At 44.1% G+C, this 22,233-nt stretch overlaps 1 long non-coding RNA gene across 5 annotated transcripts in view; it reads left to right on the forward strand.

The window, feature by feature from the left end:
- LOC107312254 (uncharacterized) overlaps positions 1-22,233 on the forward strand; it is a 72,221-nt gene that overhangs the window by 19,338 nt on the left and 30,650 nt on the right. The window contains exon 4 of one of the 5 annotated variants that reach the window (XR_014944285.1): positions 15,640-15,738. The exons of the other annotated variants lie outside the window; for them this stretch is intronic. This is a non-coding gene — a long non-coding RNA (uncharacterized LOC107312254). The remainder of the gene's footprint in view (positions 1-15,639; positions 15,739-22,233) is intronic. 5 annotated transcript variants of the gene reach the window in all.

The following is a 22,233-nucleotide window of genomic DNA, read 5'->3' on the forward strand; positions in this document are numbered from 1 at the left end:
GTATTTCCCTCTCCCCCCTCCAACCCCCCCCCCCCCCCCCCCCCACACACACACACACACATTTGTTAATGTTTCCTTTCATTTTTCCCCCCTTTTAATTCACTTGTCTGCTCAGTTATTTTGTTGTTTGCTTTTATTGTTTGGTCGATTTTGTTTTGTCTTTTCAATTCAACCAATCTTAATGGAAAGCCACCTGGTAACAGCATTGTGGTTGGTTTTGAGTGCCATGGCTGACAACAGTGATGTTAGTTTTCTGAAAAGAAGGGGAAGAAAAGATTGTAGGATGGACAATTTCTGTTAAGGCTCTCAAAAAGCTGGTTAATTTACTTGCTTAAATATACTGACTATCAAATTGTCCTCTTAAGAGTTAATATAAATCACAACGGTGGTGCTGAGCACCGTGTGTGCTGCCATTGTCAATTGCAGCCATGAGCAGGGATGTTCTTTGCTCTTTAATTCGCTTTTTCTCATGAAAAGATGATTGACACAAACCATGCCATGTTTGCTCAGAGGGTGATGAGTCACTGGCACAAGTTGCACAGAGTGGCTGTGGGTGCCCCATCTCTGGAGGTACTCAAGGCCAGGTTAAGTGGGTCCTGGGCAGCCTGAGCTGGTGGGGGGCAACCAGCCCATGGCAGGGGGCTGGGGCTGGGTGGGCTTTGAGGTCCATTCCAGCCCAAGCCATTCTATGATTCTATGATCACAGTGAGTCAGGTCAGTGGAGCAAGTGTAGGCTGGCAAATGCTATTCATTGTAGATCCTAAAGAAAATCTTCACAGTATATTGAATGGCTGCAGAAATGAATGTTGCAGAGGCTGCCATCTGGACATAACAGTCAACAAGTGTACTCTGGTATTTGAGTGGATAGGATGTGATAAGAATGACTATTATTTTCCTGGGTTACTGCAGATGCTTTGGATAGAGTTTCAGTTCTCACATTGTATGCTCCAGCTGCCATTGTGGCTGTGGTGCAACATCTGTAGAACCATCAGCCACAAGGAATTGCAAGCATCCCCTGAAATGAGGAGCTCTATAAGGAAAAACAGCACTAGAAAGCATTCAGCACACAATAACTCTACATACTTTATGCAGATATTAAGGAGGTTACTTGAGTACGAGTTGGACAAAAGACTAAGAATACAAGGGAAGAAGAACCTTCTAGCTGGGAGGATGTCTGAGGGTGATAGCTTCAAAATCCACCAGCACATCACTGCGATTCTGTAGGACTACCGTAAGGTCATTCAAGCAAATGGTCTTGATTTTATTTCCAGTGAAAAACTTGATGGAAAGATGTTTGTGCAATGGCGATGGTTGACTCTTCTACATAAATGAAATCACTGTTCTTCTACATAGATGAAAGACTGTTTTGGGGGCAGTTCACTGAGAAATGCTCAGCCTTAATGAGTGACAATGAATTATTTCCACTTTGTCACATCTGTCACAGATGATGTTTTCCAGTTTGCTTTTCAGTTCCCTTTATGACACCCACCATTAGCACACACTACAAGGGCTACTCAGATAAATCTCTTGCCATCTTCGGTATGTCAGATAGTAAAATCCTTGCTTTTTAACCATGTTTAGACACATCCATGTCTCACATATATATCCATGTCACATATATTTTAGCTCTTTGCTGCTCGATCACACTCCAGCATTTTAATCTCCAAGAGAAACATCTGTTCTATCAGATAAAGCAAATAGAGAAAGCACTGAAAATGGAAGTCAATGAATTTGTCCTGCATGGAAAGTGGAGAAGGTGAGCCAGCAGTTCTTCACAATTCCTAACTCTAATGTACAGTCTGAATTCTCACAGTAAGAAGCTAACAACTCCATCTGTCAATTGTTCTGCTGTCATTTGGCATTACCTACTTGGTCATCTTGTGTTGGGCCTCTGCGAACACTGAAATCCCCAGATGTATAATTTAAGCGTGGCTTTCCACCTACATTTCAGTCACTTGAGATATCCTGTGGGGTTGAAGTCAGGATGACAAACTCAGATGTCTGTGCATCCTGTCTCTCCTTTGACACAGCAGCGATCAAACCGGCTCTGCTCTCAGAAGACATTGCCTGAGGCTTACACAGCCTGTGGACATCAGACCTGGCTTGCTAGCAGGGTGACTGTAGCTCCTTGGTTGTGAGTGGGGTTGAATCACATTTCCCTGTCCTCCACTGTTCAGGGGCAAGAAGCTGAACCCACACAGAGGGAATGTAGCTAGTCATAGTGAGATGACTTGTAGGGAAACAGTCTCTCCTTTCAGCTTCCACCAGAGAGGGCCAGATTACCAGAGTCATTCTTATTGGGCTTCTCCTTTCCCCTCTTCCCTGTTCTTCCTGCTTTTCTCTTAGCTGATCTTTTATTTCAAGGCCTTGTGTGTAGGATTGCTTTTGAGTGTTGCTGTTCATTACTGTTATTGTTGCGATACGATGCTATAGACATAGTCCTTGTCCAGGCACAAGGTCTGCTTACATACACTGCTTCAACAGCTTCTCATTTCTAGAATTTATTTGAGTACTTGGGGGCTGAATGATCTGTGGGTTTTCTGAAGGAAACACGACCATAACCCAGGATGACACCAGCCCTTTCCATACTTTGCACAAGCTTTGCAGAATCAGGAGAAATTATATACAGTCCTGGGCACTGCTCATTTTGGTTTGGATCCAGTCCCTCTAGTGTGCCCCTGCAATGAGGTTTGGTGGTTTAAGCACAGTTTAAGAACCGGAGATGTCTGATCCCAGCTATGCTAGCCCTTGTGTGGCCCTGGATGTAGCCATGAACCTCCATGTGTCAGCCTCCCCAGCTGAAAAATGGAGCTGTAGCTCCTGCTCACCTCCATGTAGGTGTTGGAAAGGTGGATTAGTTTGCATTTGTGAGGGACTTCTGGTATGTAGAGTACTTAATAAGTGCTGAATGTAGTTAGGATGACTATAACCTTCTACGGAGACAATGCATGGTCTTTTCACTGCAGTAGGCATTATTGCTGGTGTTCCTAGAGCAGCCAAGCAAAACCATAGTCCAGTATCTGATAGACATCCAGCAGAAGGCAACCAACCTCTGCTCCAAAAAGAGAGGAAGGGAAGGGAAGGGAAGGGAAGGGAAGGGAAGGGAAGGGAAGGGAAGGGAAGGGAAGGGAAGGGAAGGGAAGGGAAGGGAAGGGAAGGGAAGGGAAGGGAAGGGAAGGGAAGGGAAGGGAAGGGAAGGGAAGGGAAGGGAAGGGAAGGGAAGGGAAGGGAAGGGAAGGGAAGGGAAGGGAAGGGAAGGGAAGGGAAGGGAAGGGAAGGGAAACTGGCCCAGGAGGCATCCAGGCATACCTGGAAGAGCAGCCCTTGCCCATGGCAAAGCAGCAGACTCGGATTTCATGGAGGCTATAATTTTGCTTGCTGCTGCTGCTAGATCCTAATAACTGAGCTGAGAAGGGATTTTTTATGCCGTCCGAGGCATTCCTGATCCCCCTCCACATCTAGTGAAAACTTAATAGCGTGAGAAAATGCCTTCCTGTAGCGTCTTGTAAACCACATGGAGACCAGCAACAGATGGAGGGGCACGACCGAGGGGCTCTGCAAAGATGCTGCTGGTCCTCAGCATTCCCCATGGGGGATGGAAGCTCAAAGAAACAGCACCTTTGTAGGGTGAAGCCTTGAGTCAGCGAGGGTGAGAAAATGCAGAGGATGCTAAATGGGTGCTCCGAGGAACGTACATAAAGGGAGAGGGAGAGCTGCTCTTCCATAGCTGCTGCCTCGTACAGATGGTAGCAGTTAAGATTCCTGCAGGAGCCAGGAGCTGCAAAGTTAGCACATCTGGAAAGTTTCCCGATGCCTGAAGTCAGGCCGTGGCAAACAATGCTCGCTGGGCTGAGCTCCGCTCGGGTGCTTTTATTGCACTTGGACTGATTTCAAGCTCTGCTCCGTGATTAATTGTGCTTTTAAAAATAAAGTTCAAAACACTTCCCAGGAAGTCTGGGGAAGGCAGAGAGCTTCGGTAGCACCAGGAGCTCAGTGCTCAGTGCAGTTTTCATTAACTGCAGCTTGCATTAGCTGCAGCTTCATTTGAGATAGCATCATCTTTCAACCCCATTTCATCATGGAGAGACCAGTGTCAGGACTCAGAAAAGGAGGACAGAACAGTGGGTATTTTCCATCTGCATATTAAGATGGAAGAAGGTTAGGACTCTTTACTATATTAACAAGTATATGTTTGGGATAGAGGAGGTGCTGGTTCTAATGATGGAGGAACACAGATTGCATTGCCTGAGAAGAGCTGGTGGGGACTGAGCAGAGACTTGGAAAACAGGATCATGGTTATTCATGAACACATAACAAAAGAGTCTGTGAAGGGTGGTTGCACCTCATCCACTACCCACCCTTCTGGGACATCTGCATGAGACAGCATGGACTAGAACTCACATATCCATAGAAACACTCTACTGCAAGGATTGCACAGGATTGCACTGGCACCCAGAGGTGCTGCAGGTGTCTCTGAGGATCCTGGCTGGTGATGCTCTGAGCAAGCATCTTCTTCCCTGCAAAAGACAGTGGTCATTTTTTACACAAACAACAGAAGATGATGTGCAAAACCAGTGGAAAATACCACAGGAAGGCAGCAAGCAGGGGGCTGCAGAAGCCCTGTGCTTGTCTTGGCAGTATCCACACCAGGACAGCCCAGCACATGCAGCTCCCAGGGTAGGTTATAAAGATGCAACACAAAAAACCCCACGGGGCTTTGTTGCCACCAAGCATTCCTGTACATGTCACAGTGAAGTGCAAATGGGGTTCCAGATGCCTGAGAACCAGACAGTAGATTTGTTATCCTGTGGGCTTGTGGCGGGCTCTCAGCATCCTTGGGCTTCTGGCATTTACCTCCTCTATCTGGTATGTCTGAAATAACACCCAGATTGGTAACAGTTGAAGCAGGCACACTTACACTGCTGGCTGATTTTACAGAGCATTATTCCATCTCTTCCCACCCCTTCTGCTTCCTCCACTACACTTACTTTGCATCATGTCTCACTTTAGGACCTGGTTCTGCAAATAACTCTTTGCTTAACTCGAAAATGTTGCAAGTCACTGTGGTACAATCAGAAGTGCAGCTGGCTCCATGTAAATCTCATCAGACACAACAGGGATGTGCACCCCAAACTGCAGGACCTGGTCAGGATGCTCTCCTCTGAGCTCATACTCCCAAGGCTTTTTTTGGCTATCGTTAGTTTGAGGATGCTCTGTTTTCAACACTGCCGTATAAGGCAGCACCCCAGAGCTGATGTCCTGGGGTACCTGCAAGGACAATGCTTGGAACACCATCAGGAAAGCTCACCTCATTCCTCTGCTCCAATGGCATGGTGTGTATGGAGGGCTGGGATGACACTGCTGGCCAACAGCAGCTTCCTCTCTATGAAGCAGTGTATTTTTAGCTAGTTGTCCATCATGCACTCTTACCAAGGTGAGCTCTGCAGTGGCTGGACAACACTCCTTTGGAAATGTTTTTCTGCTTCAGATCCCTACTCTGAGCTTTTGTCTTTGTGCAGCAGTAATACCACCGTTGTGCTGACAGTCACAGCACAAATAACCCCAGTGACTGCCCAGAAGGAGGACACTCAGCTTTTCTCCTTCATCCCTCAGATACCTGCAGCCCCAAAAGCACAAGTCTCTGAGGATTGAGGCTACTTTACATTTACATCAAATAATGGATTAATAAGGAAGGGATTTTCCCAAAGCTCAAATCAAGCATCTTAACCAGAGGCATTATATCAGCGATCACCACACACATGTAAAATTGCAGGTGGAGCAAGCCTGCACATGGAAATACCACTCTTTGCAAGCAAGAATTTACCATGTTTCTTTTAGGGATTTTTTGTTTTGTTTTGTTTTTTTCTCATATTCCTTCTATCATTCTGCTGCTGTGCTGGGTCTTCCGACCAAATTTCATCATATGATGAGCAAGGAATACAGGTGGGAAAGTCTCCATGTTGCTGCCTTCCCACACAGAGTGGGAGCAGCACTGATGCCACCACTCACAGTGTCACACGTTCACCTGTGAGTCAGTGACATACCCAGCTGATCCTATTGTGGCCTGTGCGTGATCAGGGCTGGTTCAGATACTCTTTTTTTCCCTGCTCCTTCTGATTCAGTGCCTGATTTAGATGGCCGACAACTTCACGTTGCCATTAGTCACAGTCCGGCTGTTCATCAGCTTTCCAGGAGTGGGGAAAGGACAGACGGTTGGAGGCAGAAGACTTGTCCTCTTCTGGGTGACACAGAGCATTTGGTGGACAAGCCTGGGAAGAATCAATCACTGTGTGATTTCTTGGCACCTCAGAAGGGAGCCCAAGGCCTGCTGATAACATCTGCCTCTGTATTTCAAACAGGAGGTGTCCCCAAAGGGGTCTTCATAGAAACATAGAATTGTTTTAGTTGGAAGGGATCCTTAAAGGTCACCTGGTCCAACTTCCCTGCAATGAATAGAGACACCTACAGCTCCATCAGGGTGCTCAGAGCCCCACCCAGCCTGGCCTTGAGTGTCTCCAAGGATGGGTCATACACTGCATCTCTGGGCCTTCCAGTGCCTCGCTATTCTTATCATAGAAAACTTTTCCATATATCCAAAGTAATTTCTCCTCTTTTAGTTTGAAACCATTTCCCCTCATCTGCTCAAACCTATTTAACCAAATTTGAGAACCCCACCTGAGCAGCAGGAGCTGCCAGCCTGATAATGGGGCCCATTGGGCCTGTGTTGGTTCTCCGGCCTCAAGCAGCTTCTCGACATCTGGTGAAGATTTCCCCATTTTCAGGAAGTTCTGCTGCCTTCTTACCGACAGCAGCCAGCTGGCTCATCCACCGCAGCACACAGAAATGAGATATCCTAACCACACGCCCGCATTTCTTTCATGATGTTTACCTGGGATTTGAGCCAGATTGGCACTGAAAACTGGTTTCTGAGACCAGAGTTTGGGACAGTGATAATCTAATCTGACCTCCTGTGTAACCCAGGTCAGGGAGTTTAATATGATAATTCCTGCAAGGGAGAAATTAGCCTTCCTGGCTTCTCAGTGGACTCTTCTCAGCCTAGCAATTTGTGGTTGAATTAGATATATTCAGACTGAAGCAATGATGATTTTTCATCTCCCTTAGTGGATAAGGGTCTGGTTTGTTGCATTAGATTTTCTCCCCAGCTACTTTCAAGCAATGTTCAATAGCTAAATCGAATTACAGAAATTACACCCTACATAGTAGAGGTATAATTTGTGTATGGATCAAGATATTGCAGCACTAATAGTTTAACCATGCAAATTCTTGGGTAAAAGGGACAATGGTTACAAATGTGATGACTTCTTGCAGATGACTGTGAGCTATTTCTGCACACTGTGATTCAGAGGCAGTAGGAATTGGGTGCAGATAATATGGGGGAATTTTATGACTTCCTCCTCCACCTCACTGCCCTGACCCTGCTTCTCTCCTGCCTCCAATTCCGATATTATTTTGGTTATATACCTACTTGCGAGCATCCTGATACTTCTATCAGGATACTGGCCATGTTTGGCAGAATATCCACTTCTGACAATTAAGTAATATTCTCCCATAGTGAATATTTTTATCAGGGGATCTCATCTCTGGCATCATGTGAAAATGAAAGGCAAATAGGCTGGAGAAAGGAGAAGGCTGAACGTTCAAGTCCTCAGAGATCTCAATCTGATTCCACCTCTTGTTAAATGGCCAACAGATCACTCTTGGCCTTCCAGCTGAAAGTTGTTCCAGAGACTGCTCTGTGCAGTGGCTTGAGAGCAGTGAGTCCCTAAGGAAATATAACACCACAATTCTACAGCTGTATGTGCATGCTTTGTGTGTATCTCCATGCACATATATATATATATATATATATATATATATATATATATATATATGCATGGTGCACACAAACAGATCTCTGCATATATCTGAGCTGCTTCAATTTGAATTAAGTGCTTCCAGCAGGAGAAGGTGGAAAAATCTCTTACTAAGCAAATATACAGAGCCCAAAGCTACCCTTAATACATCCATGTCCTCCTCTTTTACTGTGTCACGGACAAAACTCCATTCCAGTCCATGAAACCACTGCTGTATCTTACCTGGCCAGAGAAAGAGCATGCATCAAAAGCCAGGCAAGGACAGAGCAGTGGGTGCCTTCTGCTTTTGCATTCACCTTTTTGCTCTTTCTCCTTGTTCTTCATCTCATTTCCCTTCCCATGGTCAAATGGGCTGAGTGGGTCTCAGGTCATCTGTGTCTAACAGAGTACAAGGAAATCCTGTTGCAATATATAGGACATATTTTGGTCCTGTAGGTTTTGTGACATTCACGGAAGGAAGTGTCATTTTACTTACAATTGAAACTACCTAAATAAAACCAGGCTGTGCTTTTCCCAGCAGTCACTGCCTGTGGCTCACTGAATAAGAAGCTCTCAATAAAACAACAGGCTCAGCCTGGAGAGCAACAGTCAGCTGGAATGAATGGGAATCAAAACCAGGCTGTTAGTATTTTGTTGCTTTTTTTTTCCTTGGCGGCAGATAAATTTGCCCCCATGCAGACTAAATCAGAGCCAAGATTTGTTCCGGAATTCTGAGATCACTTCTTTGCCTCTTCATACTTTTTCATTTCTTGACAGGGTTTTATTTTTCATAATATCAACCCAGTAAGCAAAGAGCCTGTGGAGACCTGCTCACATGGAGAACAGAGGGGAAAACCCAAACCCAAACCAGTATTGCTGCTTTGCTAATGGCACAGAGGCTCAGATAACAAGTATGGCTGCTGGATATTTAGGCTCTGCATGTAGCTCACCTTTCCTGGCTTCCCTTGCAACTTAAAATGACACACACTTTCTCTTTCCCAAGGCATTTTTGTTGTCTTTCCCCCCTTTCCCCCCTCACCATGTGTGGCTGAAGAAACTAAATATATATACATGTAAATGTATATCAAGATATATATATATATATATATCTTTAAAGATATATATATAATTATATAATATTATTTAAAAATATATATATATATCTTGAAGGAACCAATAGACACCAACACTCCACTGGATTTTAGGCAGGAATTACAAGGCCTTCCTATGGAGTTGTTCGACCTCTTACTAACAGAATGGGGAAGAAGGGAGGTTGGGGTATTTTGTTCTGCATGGTACAACTTTGAATCTGGAACTGGAGCTAATTTCTTTGCTGAAATCAGCACCCCAGCAGATGGGTCTGCATTGTTACCCCAGCTGTACATATGGATGTGTAGTAAAGCTGTGTATATAAAGATGTGTAGTATAGGAAAAGGAAGGACTTTGGAAATGGAAGAACTGTTATACTGTCTGAGGCCTGTACTTGCTTTTCCTGGTGTACTTGCTCATCCCCAAAGAGCAGCAGAGCTTGGACTGTCACAGTGGTTTCTTGGCTGTGGCTGCCTAGAGCTGCTGTGGATAGCCCGCCTTTGGGCTAGGTTGAATAGGGCTTTGGGTAACCTGATCTGCTGGAAGGTGTCCCTACCCATGGCAATGAGGAAGGATTAGATGATGTGTAAGGTCCCTTCCAACCAAAACCATTCTATGGTTCGGTGCCTCCTGTTTCTGTCCCTGGTGGCTGAGCCATTACTGTGCATAGTAATGCCACTACGGGGGGTTCCACTGTGGTCCTCACACCAGGCTGCATGGTTGTGTCACCCATGGCTGTTTTAAGAACAAATCTAGAAGAGAAAAATATTTAAGGATCATTACCTGGCACGTTTCCTTTGGCAGAAAACTGGGTGTAGAAGTTCCTGCCCTATCAATCACCCTCTGGCTCTTGTTTGTTCATCTTTGATGTCTTCTCAAGGGTGGCACTCGGCTGGCAGGCTGTGCTTATCCATGGTGTCATTGGAAGCATCCCTTGGAAAGAAAATTACATACTGAACATGAGGAAAAAGGAAGATATTTTGCATCTCATTGCATAGCAAGCTTTCTCCTTACTGATCTCCGAGGGGGAGCTGTAGACTGTTTGCACTGCGCTTGTTACCAGTCCCCAGGCAATACGTCCTGCAGAGGTCCTTCAATAAAATTAAGGGTTTTGCCTTCTTTACCAGAACTGCTGACAAGCATTTTGTATTGTCCTGCCTATCCAAGATTTTCACAGTTCTGTGTCCCATAGGCTCACAAATTAATGCGTGTATTGATCCTCATAGAAAAAAATGTTTTTAAGAAAACAAGAGTGGCTCTTTCTGCACTCAGTTTTGCCAGTTTTCAAACTGTACTGGGCTCTGAGTATCTTCTCTTTTGAAGATACATTCATTTGTGTATTTAGAACTGCTACAGACACACTGATGGCAGCCAGACTCGGGCCTGAAATCCTGTTTTGGGGGATGCAGCATCACTCCTCTGTGGAAATAACAGCAGCTCTGTGGGCATCTTGAAACCACGGAGTCCTAGAAGGCTTTTCCTTCTCTCTTTCCAGAAGATTGCAGCACTGCGTTACAACAGCTGCAGCCACTGACATTAGCTGGGGATAGGACTGCTGCCAGAGATCTGGTGATGATTTTCACTCCATGTTTCTGGAGTTTGTTACCTTATAAAAGAAGCAATCAGCTTTCTTGTAATAGGGCAGGGCTTTACATTACTGCAGCATTTTCTACTTCCAAATCACTTTACAAGCATTAAGTGGTGCATCGTCACAGCACACCTCCGGGGGACTGTGGATAGGTTTTATCTTAATGTTATAGTTGCATTTAGTCAAACAAACAGGAAACAATTTTCTCATCAACTCTTCATTTTCTGGCCCTCGGGTTAGACCCACAGGCACAGTCCCATCCTCTGTCTGGTCTGGGGCTTGTCTCTAATCAGCCTGAGATGGCACTGATGCAGAAAAACAGCCCAGGGAATAATCCAGGGGCAAGCCACAAATATCAACACCAGGCTGCAGAGTGGCCACATGTCATAGTTTACCTTCGTGTGTAAATGTTTAAGCCAGTGGCTCTTGAGCATTTGCAACCTTCTCTTTTCAGACCATCCTACGCTGTGCAGAGAATTTTGCAACCGCAGCTCGTCCTCTCTGACTGAAGAGCTTGTTTTAAAGGCACATCACTCATTCTAGTTTACAGACACACAGTAAAGCCAATAACAAGTGACTTGATGACAAAATGTCATAGTAATCTCTCCCAAAACATATTTTCGGGCTCTAATAACTACATGGCCAAGGGTGAAGAGCACAGCTCTTAATTTGTTTTCAGTGACCACGCTATGTATTCTTATTCACCTGACTGTGTCAACGTGCTCATATGCTCATGTGAGATACTGTTCTAGTTCTTTCAATTTTACTCAGAATGTCCGCATCCCAGAAGCTCCCAAAGAACCTTGTTCTTGACAAAGCACATTCACTGTTTACATTATTCTGCACTGTGAATTTTTGTGGTGGTTAGAAACCTTAATGAGTCACCAAGGCTACAGCTTTGAGTCCCACCCTGGTTTCTCATACTTGCTGGCCACATGCACTGCAGTAAAATACATTGGGTTCATTTTCACACTGCATTTCCCAGAGGCTTTGTGTAAATAGAAGGACATCAAATGCCCCCGACTCTCCCAATTGCTTTCATAAAGCTAAAATTCAGGAAGCTAGACTGCTTGTTCTCTATGCGTCTTATGTCAATAGCTTCTTAGTAAGAGATTTTTAAGAAGGCCTATGACTTACTTGAAAAGAAAACCCCACAATGGGATGGAAGTTTGTGATTGTCAGGGCCTCTCTAATCTGAAAATCATGGTGCATAGGCTGAAAGGTTAAATACATGAATACTGTCCAGCTTTTCATTTAACACGGGCCAAATGTCACGTCTGAAAACAGGACAGTGCTGTTGTCCTTGCTTCTTGGCCAGCCTACACCCGTATACCTGTAAAGCACATAAGGCAAAGACTGAATGTCCCAAACAGCAGCCACAGCAGTCAGTGAACTTACAAACATTGGTAGAAAACATCTCCACATCAGTGGATTTCTTGCTTATGAAAGGTCATTTATGTATCAGATTTCCTGCTGCTGTTAAGAATTATGATAGTAATCCTACATGAATTGTTTTTTAGTGTTTCAACTGCAGCTAACCATCAGGCAGGCAAGATAGTGCAAGCCACATGGATGGAGCTGGCCTGTGATCTCACTCCATTACACAACAGTTGGAGGGGCCCCAGCAGTGTAACGCTGCACAGAACAAGATCCAAGGAGTTTGGGGCTTATAGACAGTCACAAGGAATTATTTTAAGTCATGGGAGAGAGAATGGGAATGAACGGGATTTCAAAGTCTGGATTACCCATAAGGCCAGCAAAGTACATTCCTATAACCAGCAACTGTATGAAGGCATCATACTTGGCTCATTTCCTTTTATCTTGCCTCTAAGCAATCATAATCTCAGATCTGTTCTACCCATGTTTCAATAAAATGTGACTACGGGGCCTGATCCTTACTGAGGAGGCAGCTCCTATGAAACCAGCAGGTCTGTGAACACCAGCCAGGGCTCAGGCCGGCTCTGTCCTGGACCGTGAGCCACTATTTCCATTACATTATCTTTTTCTTCCACTGACTTTTTTTCCACCTTAAAGGCATTTATATTTCAGTCATAAAGCATGTTCACATTCCTACGTGTTCTAAAACAAGTCTCTTCCAAAAGGTTCGTATTTTAAGGTTCCATTCAGTTTTCTGATGAAATGAATATGCCTGTTCATAGGAAACCACTGTGGAGGGCAGGCTAGGCTTAACTCCACCAAATTCAGTCTGGGTTTATGTTGGCACTGAGCACTTGCTGTGGATGAGGCAATGGCAGAGTGAAGGCAGGGGGAAGTACCAAGGACCTGGAAGACACAGGAGGAGGAAAAGAGAAACAAGGGCTCTGTGAAATGAGATTCTCATCCTGGCCATAGAAAAGCAAAGAAGAAAATAGCATTGCTAGTCTCCTGCTTTCTGGGACTCTTACCCAAGACACGCAAAAGATATTTTCCTCTTTAAGCCTTTGCCAATCCTTATATTTCACTCATTCTAACAGCTCAGGTTTTAGAAAAGTACTAATGCAAGACTTGCTATCATGCCCAAAGCACTGGTAGGAAGACAAATTCAGCGTCTGAGGGAAAGGTCTTTGTAAACCAGTCAGGAGCCCACATATACTTTTCTCAACAAGACAGCCGCCCTGGCATTACAACCAGAATCCTTTAGGCCACAGCAGAGATCTATCTGTTGCTCAGTATCTGCATTTTTGTGCCGTTTGGCTGGATTTAGGATGAGGTCTCACTTTTTCTTACTGGCCTTTGGCCTTCACTATGACATGTACAGTCTCTGAAAGAGACTTCTTCCATCTGTGTTCTCAGTGCTCTGCAGGGCTTTCATATTTACTGAAATAGATCCTTGTACTCCTGCACTTCTCTCAGAGCCTGCACACAGCAGCCCCCTGGGGTTGTTTTGGTTATCTGTATACTTTTCTCCTTGAATTAGATGACTTCGCCTTTCCTAGACAGATTGCACAAGCTGTTTCTTACCCAGACACCATGAGTCTTTCCACCCCCAGAAATTGCCACACAGCTCCTTGCTGAGCATCTCTTTCCCATAAATAATACATTCTCAGATTTCTTAAATTCTCAGTCATTTTCCTTGATTCAGCTACGTCAGTGACCTCTGTTATGGTAGCAGTGTCTTTTCAAATCAGTGTATCTGCGGTATGAATCCCATTTCATATCTTTTTTCTTATTTTATAAATAAAAATATGTACTGTACTCCCTCACATGTGGAGCAGCAAAATTGCCATGATGTTTTTATGCCCTATTAAGAGCTTTGACCTACCTTAGCACCAGCCAGCTCCCATTGCCTCTTACTCAGCGGTTTCCATGGACAGGGTGCAGGCGAGCTCTGTCCCTGAAGCTCGTGAGTTTGTGTCATGTATGAGGGAATGGGAGAGGACAGGAGGAAACTCATCCCACCTAGCTGAAGTACTGCAGTTATAAACCCAATTACTCAGCCTTTTGTAACCACTGTTTAACATAATTCCTGTCTTGTGTCACTCCCGTGTCTCTGACACAAGACCAGGTTCACTGTGAATATGATGACTTGAGTGAAGTTACAGTATGTGCGGTCATAGAACCATAGAATCTTAAAATCAGTTGAGTTGGAAGTGACCCTTAAAGGCCATCTAGTCCAACTCCCCAGCAATGAACAGCGGCATGTACAGCTCCATCAAATGTTCAGATCCCCCATCCAGCCTGACCTTGGGTGTCACCAGGGATGGGGCATCCACCACTGCTCTGGGCAACCTGTGCCAATCATCCTCATGGTAGGGATCATCTTAATGGGAATGGTGGCAAATATAAGATTCCTATGCTCAGTCCAACAAAATCCAGTGGAAACAATGAGGGTAGGAGCAGATGCACATGATATCCAGCCAGGTTTTACCAGAAAAAACACTGGATGGTAAGTTATCAGAAAGATTAACCCTGTGTTCACTTTTTTTCCACAAAACAGAGTTGTCTACAGAAGATGATCTTCATATCTGCAATGCCATCCTTTCCACAACATCTTTTACCCTGTGCAAAGGCTGCCCTATCTCATGCTGGTCTGTACACTCAGTAACACCTTTGACTTACCTTAGCACCAGCCATAGAATGGCTTTCAATCTCCATTCTGTGGGCTGTTGCTGTTGCCTTCAATCATCTCAGGCTGCCCAGGGCCCCATCCAACCTAACCTTGAGCACCTCCAGGACATCCACAGCTTCTCTAGGCATCCTGTGTCAATGCCTCACCACCCTCTGAGTAAAAACTTTCCTAACATCTAACCTAAATTTCCCCTCTTTTAGTTTAAAGCCATTCACCTTTGTCCTGTTGCTATCCAGACCATGTAAGGAATTGCTCACCTTCCTGCTCACAAGCTCCCTTCAAGTACTGGAAGGCCACAATGAGGAATATTTGCTTTGCTCAACCGTTTTGCTCTTACTGGATCTGAGGACTGAAGTCACCTCCCTGTGTCACTCCGCTTGTTACAGCTGCAATGCGACATCACTGTGTTCATGATTAGAGGCCTCTATTTTCCCACATCTCTGCTTTCTGCCATCCCGTATCCCAACCTGCTCTGTCCCCACATGGATGAGCATCCTCCTGACCCCATCTCCTCCATGCTGGCAGCCCATGATCCTGCTGCACTCCAGCATTTGAGCCTTGCAATATTTGCAGCCCTGCAAAACACCATCTGAGTTCGCTGCTCCGCACACCTTTGCTCTTGGGTTCAAAGATCAAAATGAAAAGTAGTTGCAAGTGAAAGATTAAAACAAGACGCTCATACCCTCGTGTACTTCTACCCATGTCCTTGATACGAATCGATCTTTCCGTCCCTCTTGATACGCCGCCAGTTGGCCCTTTGTACTGTGTGGGATGCAGAGATCAAAACAGGCAGATTTAATGAGCTCACTTCTAACAGTATTTTGAAGTCGCCTTTTTGTAGTGTGTCTCCTAAGTTCTCTCTGGCTATACTTTGCATTTGTCTCATTAGAAACGTGCTTTTCCTGTCAGGCCGCTGACAATGCAGGGAAGCTACTCTTGGAAGCTGACTCCCAGTCTGTGTCTAAGCACACATTTGCACACACACAGATTCATACACGTTGATTCTTTAGCAAAATTTGGGATCTCATAGGTCATTTCAGTGACAGGAAGAAACTGAAGATGAGTTCGACTCTCTTTATACCTGCTGGTTTGCTACACGAAAGTGCAAAGTCTGCTTCGCTGAGCACAGGAGCAGTAAGGTACAGATTTATTTTGGTCTTAGTTCTCAAAATGTCTGAACACTTCCTAGGTCAGCTCCCTAGTGCCCATGGCACATGGCTATGGTTTCTCTGCTCTCCTTCCTTTCCCATGGGCTCCTGGCCTGGTCTGCTCCTCAGCCTAGGTTCTATCCCTTGCTCTATGTGCCCATACAGGATCAGAATGTTCCCCAAAAATCATACAATTACAGAATGTCTTAGATTGGAAGGGACCTTAAAGATCAATCAATTCCAACCACCTGCCATGGGGATGGGTGCCACTCACCAGCTCAGGCTGCCCAGGGCCCCATGCAACCTGGCCCTGAGCACATCCAGGGATGGAGCAACCACAGCTTCTCTGGGCATCCATTCCAGTGCCTCACCACTCCCCCCAAAAAAAAAATTTCTTCCTGACATCTAACCTAAATCTCTGTCTTTTAATTTAAAGTATCTTCACTGGGATCTGTCAACTTCCCATGTAATCATTGCCTCTTTCGGTGCTTACATTTGGCTTTTGAAGTTCCTGATTTCCTACAAGGCCCAGCTTTTTGGTGCTGAAAGGAGCTAGAGACCTCTCACCCAAGAGGCAGATTGGACACAAGCCTCCTGAAATGAAGCTGGGACAGGACAGCACCAAATCTCTGCATCCCTGTGTGGTGGCTAAGATGGATGTCCACAACCCCAAACCATCAGCGAGCTGAACATACCAGAATTTGGTCAGGTCTGAGCCACAGATTTAATAAGGATAATGGCCCATACTCTAAAGAGCTTGAATTTATCAACACTTGGAGTGTGCTGTGCTGTCAGACTCAATTATTACTGTTACGCATCATGCTGTTCTTTGCCGTCACTCACAAATTGTTTCATCCTATCCTGCAGTGAGCTGGGGCTGGAGATAAATTGTGTTTTGTGAGCACACAAAGGCTACATACTCAAAGGCACATTAGATATCACAGCCATGCACACCACAGCGTTTTACACTTTGGATTTTTTTGCATTGCAAATGTGTATGCTGTAACCAGACTTGTTTCATTCTTGTTTTCACAAAGACACTGAGCTTGTATTTCCAATTGGAAGTAGAACCTTCTCCAGTGATACATTTCTTGACTTCTCCAGTTTGGCAGCGTATTTTAAAATGCACACCAGATTTGTAGGATTATTTTTTTCCAGAATCAGTGTTAGGCCAACTAAAGAGGTAAAATGATTTCTTTCTTCCTACTAAATAACTTCCTTGCCTCGTACAGACAAAAATCAGTTTATCCTCTTCTGTCACCTTGAGAGCTCACGTGTGCCTTGCCAAACAGCACTCCTAAATCCTTTCAGAGTTCCTGCTTTTCAGAGACAGCCTTGCCCTGCAGATGGTCAGCTTCCTTTGCTGTGAATTCTGTAATTTTCCATCTCTCTAATTTAAAACGCTGGATGTTTGAATCATCTTGATTTATCTCTCTCTTCAAATGATTCTAGATGACAACCTTATCTTCATCATTATTTATCATTCTGTCAGTCTTGGTGTCATCTACAGTAAATTAACTCAGCAGTGTTTCTTATATTTGCTTCCAGAGAGCTGTAGAAAATGTTGAGCAGCACTATATAATGAAGCCAGCATTTCATCATTAAATGATTCCCCGGTGACAATCACTTTTTGAGACCTGTCAATTAGCATGTTTTGACCCAATTAACGTTCATTTTATTGACATGACATAGAGTTCTTTTTAATTACAATGCTGCTGGAGTACCAGTCTTTAAAAATCCCTGTTTGCCACTACCACTCAGCTCCGCAGTGCCTCTGGTAATGAAATCAAACTACTTTGAAAAAGACAGTGAACCATGTGTCTGACATAATTATCTGCTTATCATTTCTTACTTTGCTAATTGAATCTTGCTAATGGAAGCATTCCCATTATCTTGCCTGAGAGCAGCAGGGTAGCTGGCCTGTAGTTCCTCAAATAATCTTGACTGCCATGTGTGACTGCCTTCACACGGGCCCATTTCCAGCCCCCTGGAACTTCCCAGCTTTTCCAGTGCTTATCATTAGCATGCCAAGTTTCCTTCCCCAAACTTCTTTATGGCTCCTGAGTTCAAGTTGCCTGGACCTGCTGATTCTCAGCTGTGCTCACCAGCGTGCTGTTAACCAACTTAGAAGCTAAATAAACTGACCGTTCTCTTGCCAATACTGAAGTATTTGTTGAATGTTTTCACTTTCTTCCATGGAATTCCCAAAAACCAAGGCAGTTTTGGATTGCAGTTTTACAAGGAAGTTATGAAGTCTGGTCCCTGTGCCAAGTTCCCCATTCATGTAGGGTGTTTTTGTCTGGCTCAGCCCTATCTGGGTATAAGCCTGTTGGCAAGTAGAGCTGGCAGAGATGCGCTGTGATATAATCAGGTGGCTTTATGATACAATCCCTTTCACAAACTGCTCACGCTTAAAAGTGACTGGTTTGTTTGCTTCCATGGGAAAGACTCAGAGAACATCATTCCTCTGGAAGGATGGAACTTCCTTCCAATTTCCAGCCTAAACCTATTCATGACGAGTCTATAACTGTTTTGGCAGCACTAACATTTTCCTTTTCTTAAGTAGTCTTTTCCATCCCAGGCATGGACTCCATATTATACAATACAGGCTTCGATGTGAACAGTTAAAGACCCAGGGTGTTTTGGTTTCTCCACGTCTAACAGAATGCTTGTTCTTCCAACCATTGTTCCAGTCTGAATTCCTCTTTCTTGAACTTAAAGTGATCAAATGAGGTTTCATCAAATCTCTACATAACGGTACTGACATTTCCCTATTATTGCTGGAAATGTTTCATTTGGTATGTCCCACTTCTCTCTCAAATGCCCTATTATATGTGTTCTCGCTTCTTGTTACGGGGTGGAGATGGCAAGAGAATTCCAAAAACTTTATACGATACAACTGTAGGCTGCATTTTCTAAAAGCTCCACAGGATCTCTGACGACTGATCTCACTTGAAAGGGGATTTCAGCTCTAGTGAAGTTCTGCACAGCACTGAGGCACATGGCTTACATCGCTCCAAATTCAGATTCTGCTAAGTCTCTTCCTGCACCTTCAGGTGCCTAAAGCATCTCAACTTCAGTAGTTCTAAAAAAGGACTTTAGTCTGTAGGTTACTTAAACATTTTTGAACGTATTCCCTCAGAGGTCACGCAGTGGGCATGGTGTGCTGCCCTAAGAGCACTGTAAGCGGGATGCATCAGTAGTGACTAACTAGGATTGTATGGAAAGTCTTTAAAGTATTTGACTGGTAAAATCATCAGTAGAATTTTCCTTAAATAGTCTTATACCAGAAAAAAACAATCAGAAGATTGAAGTACAGTGAACTGGTGGTTAATGGAGCATGCGTAGAACCTTCAAACTTCTTGTCTACACCTTCTCTGGGATTTTACTGCCTGCTATTTTCATGATACTGACTTTGTTTTTTTTTAATGTCGTGCTTATCACCACACACCCAGCAGAAAATGCCCTTTGCTACATTTGTCAAGGATTTGGGTCCCTGTCCCAGAAAGGGAACAGCCAAAAATGCTGATAGGGATGAGTGTGAGGAGGGGGTGGTCACAACACGAGAATGGCTTACGTGTGACTGAGTTCACCTGCTGGGAGAAGCAGCTGAGGGCTTTGAGATGCACATCTGTAAAATTATGAAGAAAGAATGTGAGCAGAGAAGAAATTCCTGTACACTGGACAGTGTAAAGAAGTGATGTAGTGGATGGCAACCCTGCCCAAAACAGGGATGTTGGAACTAAATGATCTCTGAGGTTTCTTTCAACCCAAGCCATTCTACGATTCTATCATATGATTTTATTGCAATTACAGGATCGAAATGAAGCCAAGAGATGCAAACTCAAAACACACAGAATGAAATATTTCTTTACTTGGTGATTCCCAAAGCAATAGGCACATGTAGGCTGATAGAGTACTTGGGTGAAGCTATCACTGTGCACTTGTATTTTCCTTGTACTTTCCCTGGGTGTCCATTTTTAGTCCATATTAGAAACACGATTGTAAGCTAGCTGGGCCTTTGGTTGGAGCTGGCACCACCATTTTCTATTTGTGTGCAATGTGGGTGTGTCTTAGTTTCATCTGGGATGGAATTGTTTTCTTTAGAGTGTCTGGTATGATGCTATGCTTTTGGTTCTAAGAGAAAAACAATGCTGATAGCACACCAATGTTTATAGTTGCTGCTAAGAATTTTTTGTACAGAGCCAAGGCCATTCTCAGTGATGTAGGGATGGTTTTGAAAAAGTGATGGATCTTTTCCTGTGTTTTCAACTCAAACATTCATATTTTAGAAATAAAGACAACTGTTAGCTATGCTTGTGTTCAGGACATGGAGAAATCACATTATTTTTTACACAGGACTTTTAATGGCCCTAAGATAACTAACCAACCCATAATTAACTTTATGGCACTATTTTTCAAAGCAGACAATCAAACTTTAACTACACTTATATTAAAATGATGGTATGAAGCCTCTGCTCTAATAAGGTTAAATATCTATTAGCAATTTCAAGCATTTAATTAGACTAGTTGTTCAGGTTAATAGATCTGCTTGCATTTCTATAGTGTCCTCCATCAATTTATCTTTGCAAAGAGCAATTAATTAAGCCTTATGCTTCTCCTGAGGGTCAGCTAATAGTATTATATCACTAATATGCGGCTCAAAGTGGTTTGACAGTTTTATCATGCTTCCCTGAGGAAGTAAAAGTGGTTGTACACCAACCTTGTGCACCTCTGCCTGGTGCCAAAAGTTAGGTGACAATGATCTATCCAAAAGTAAGGTGCTCACAGTTATGATAAAATAATCAGTGATGTCAAGCTTAGTGTGGGGACTGTATATACGGGGAAATCTGGTCACCTGTGGGTGGGCATAACTGGGATGCAATGGTGTCAGGGAAAAACTTTCTATGGGATTATGGATATGGCTACCTAAATACTCTTGGCCTTGCAGATTGTGCTCCCCAGGAAGTCACGAGTTAGTGTTCCCCTTCAACTAGCTGTGAAGTCCAGAAATTTCTCACACAACAGTGCCTTCACCACTTGTGAGATGCAGCCATCTCTCACAGTACTGTCTCTAGCTTTCTGCAATTTCTTACACTGTTTGTTATCATCTTCAGCAGTTTCTTATGCCATGACCTGTGGTTTCCCTTGCCTTGCTTAGTTAGCCTCACCTCAAGCCACAGTCAACTCAAGGACCTGGTCATTTGCCTGCAGGCCTAACATAAGACATTAAGGAAGTCCAGAGAAACCACACCATGGCATCAGAGACTTCTTCAATACCTCAGCCAGTGCAAAACCACCACTGGTCAAGGAGCTGGCAGAATCCTTAGCAAAGAGAGAGAAAGGCTGAGTGTGACTTTGTCATCAATATGAACACATAAAAATTCAAGTCTTACTATGCAGCTTTAAGGCTCCAGTCTCCTCCATTTCTTCCAGCACCAATAAGTACTTGAATCTCTTCACTCTGATCTGCTAATGAGAATCTAAGGTGCATGGCGTGGGATGTAGGGAGTGCTTGCAAAGAGTGCAAAGATGATTTAATGGAGGGGTCTTGAGTACAAGGTGATACATAACCTGCAAAACAAGTTTAATGAAATGTTTAAATTGCTGTGAGTTATGTAACCACATTAAAACATTAGCATCAACACTAAAACAGTGAACAGAAGCAAGGATTTCTGTAGCTGAGACACCCAAACAATGCTAAAAATGCAACCTCCTCCATGACATTACTGCATATGCAAAAGACAAGAAAAATCCAGTAGAATTCTCAGTACAGTTGGGAAATTGAACTGTGCATTAGTATCTGGTTGAACAAAGAGTGCACGGTTCTCATCTTTTTCTGCATCACAGAAAGGAGGAATAGGATGGAGGAAGGAGCTGACCCCCACCTGACTGACCTGCCTGAGCCAGAGCTTCCCATAAAAGAGGGAATGAGACACCCAATGTCCCTTCACCAGTGCATGAGTGGCTCCTAACAGCTACCCAAGAAGACCACTTCTCCCCCAGTCAGAAGTTCTCCCATGTGGCCAAGGCCTTTTTGCAATCTGTCTGCCTCACTGGCATAAGTTTACTCCATTTGGATTGGATTGATTTGCACTGATGAGATGTGAGAGGATGGAGATCAAAGCCTTCGGGTTTTACAAATTTCATTTTGGAAAAAACATTTCCTGCACAGTTAGCAGCACATATTTCAGTCTCTTTGCCTAAATCTACATTCTTTTCCCTGCTCAGAGCTCAATGCTATGGCTTTTACTTGAACGTCCCCATACATGGGCTGCTGATTTACATCGCTGCTACAAAGGGGCAGTGGTCATGTAAGATCAATTTGCCATATGGAGACATACAGGGAGAGTCCTCGTGGGCTGAAGCTGCCATCAGAGATGAGCCCTTTCTGCCCTGTGAAAATCTAATTTCAAAGCAGGAAATTCTTTAGAATAATCAGCTCTGAGTCCCAACTGAGAGCTGACTAATAAATATTTAACTGTG

This window comes from Coturnix japonica, chromosome 3 (genome assembly GCF_054131305.1).
Source record: "Coturnix japonica strain WE chromosome 3, WE-NBRP24, whole genome shotgun sequence".
Lineage (NCBI taxonomy): Eukaryota > Metazoa > Chordata > Aves > Galliformes > Phasianidae > Coturnix > Coturnix japonica.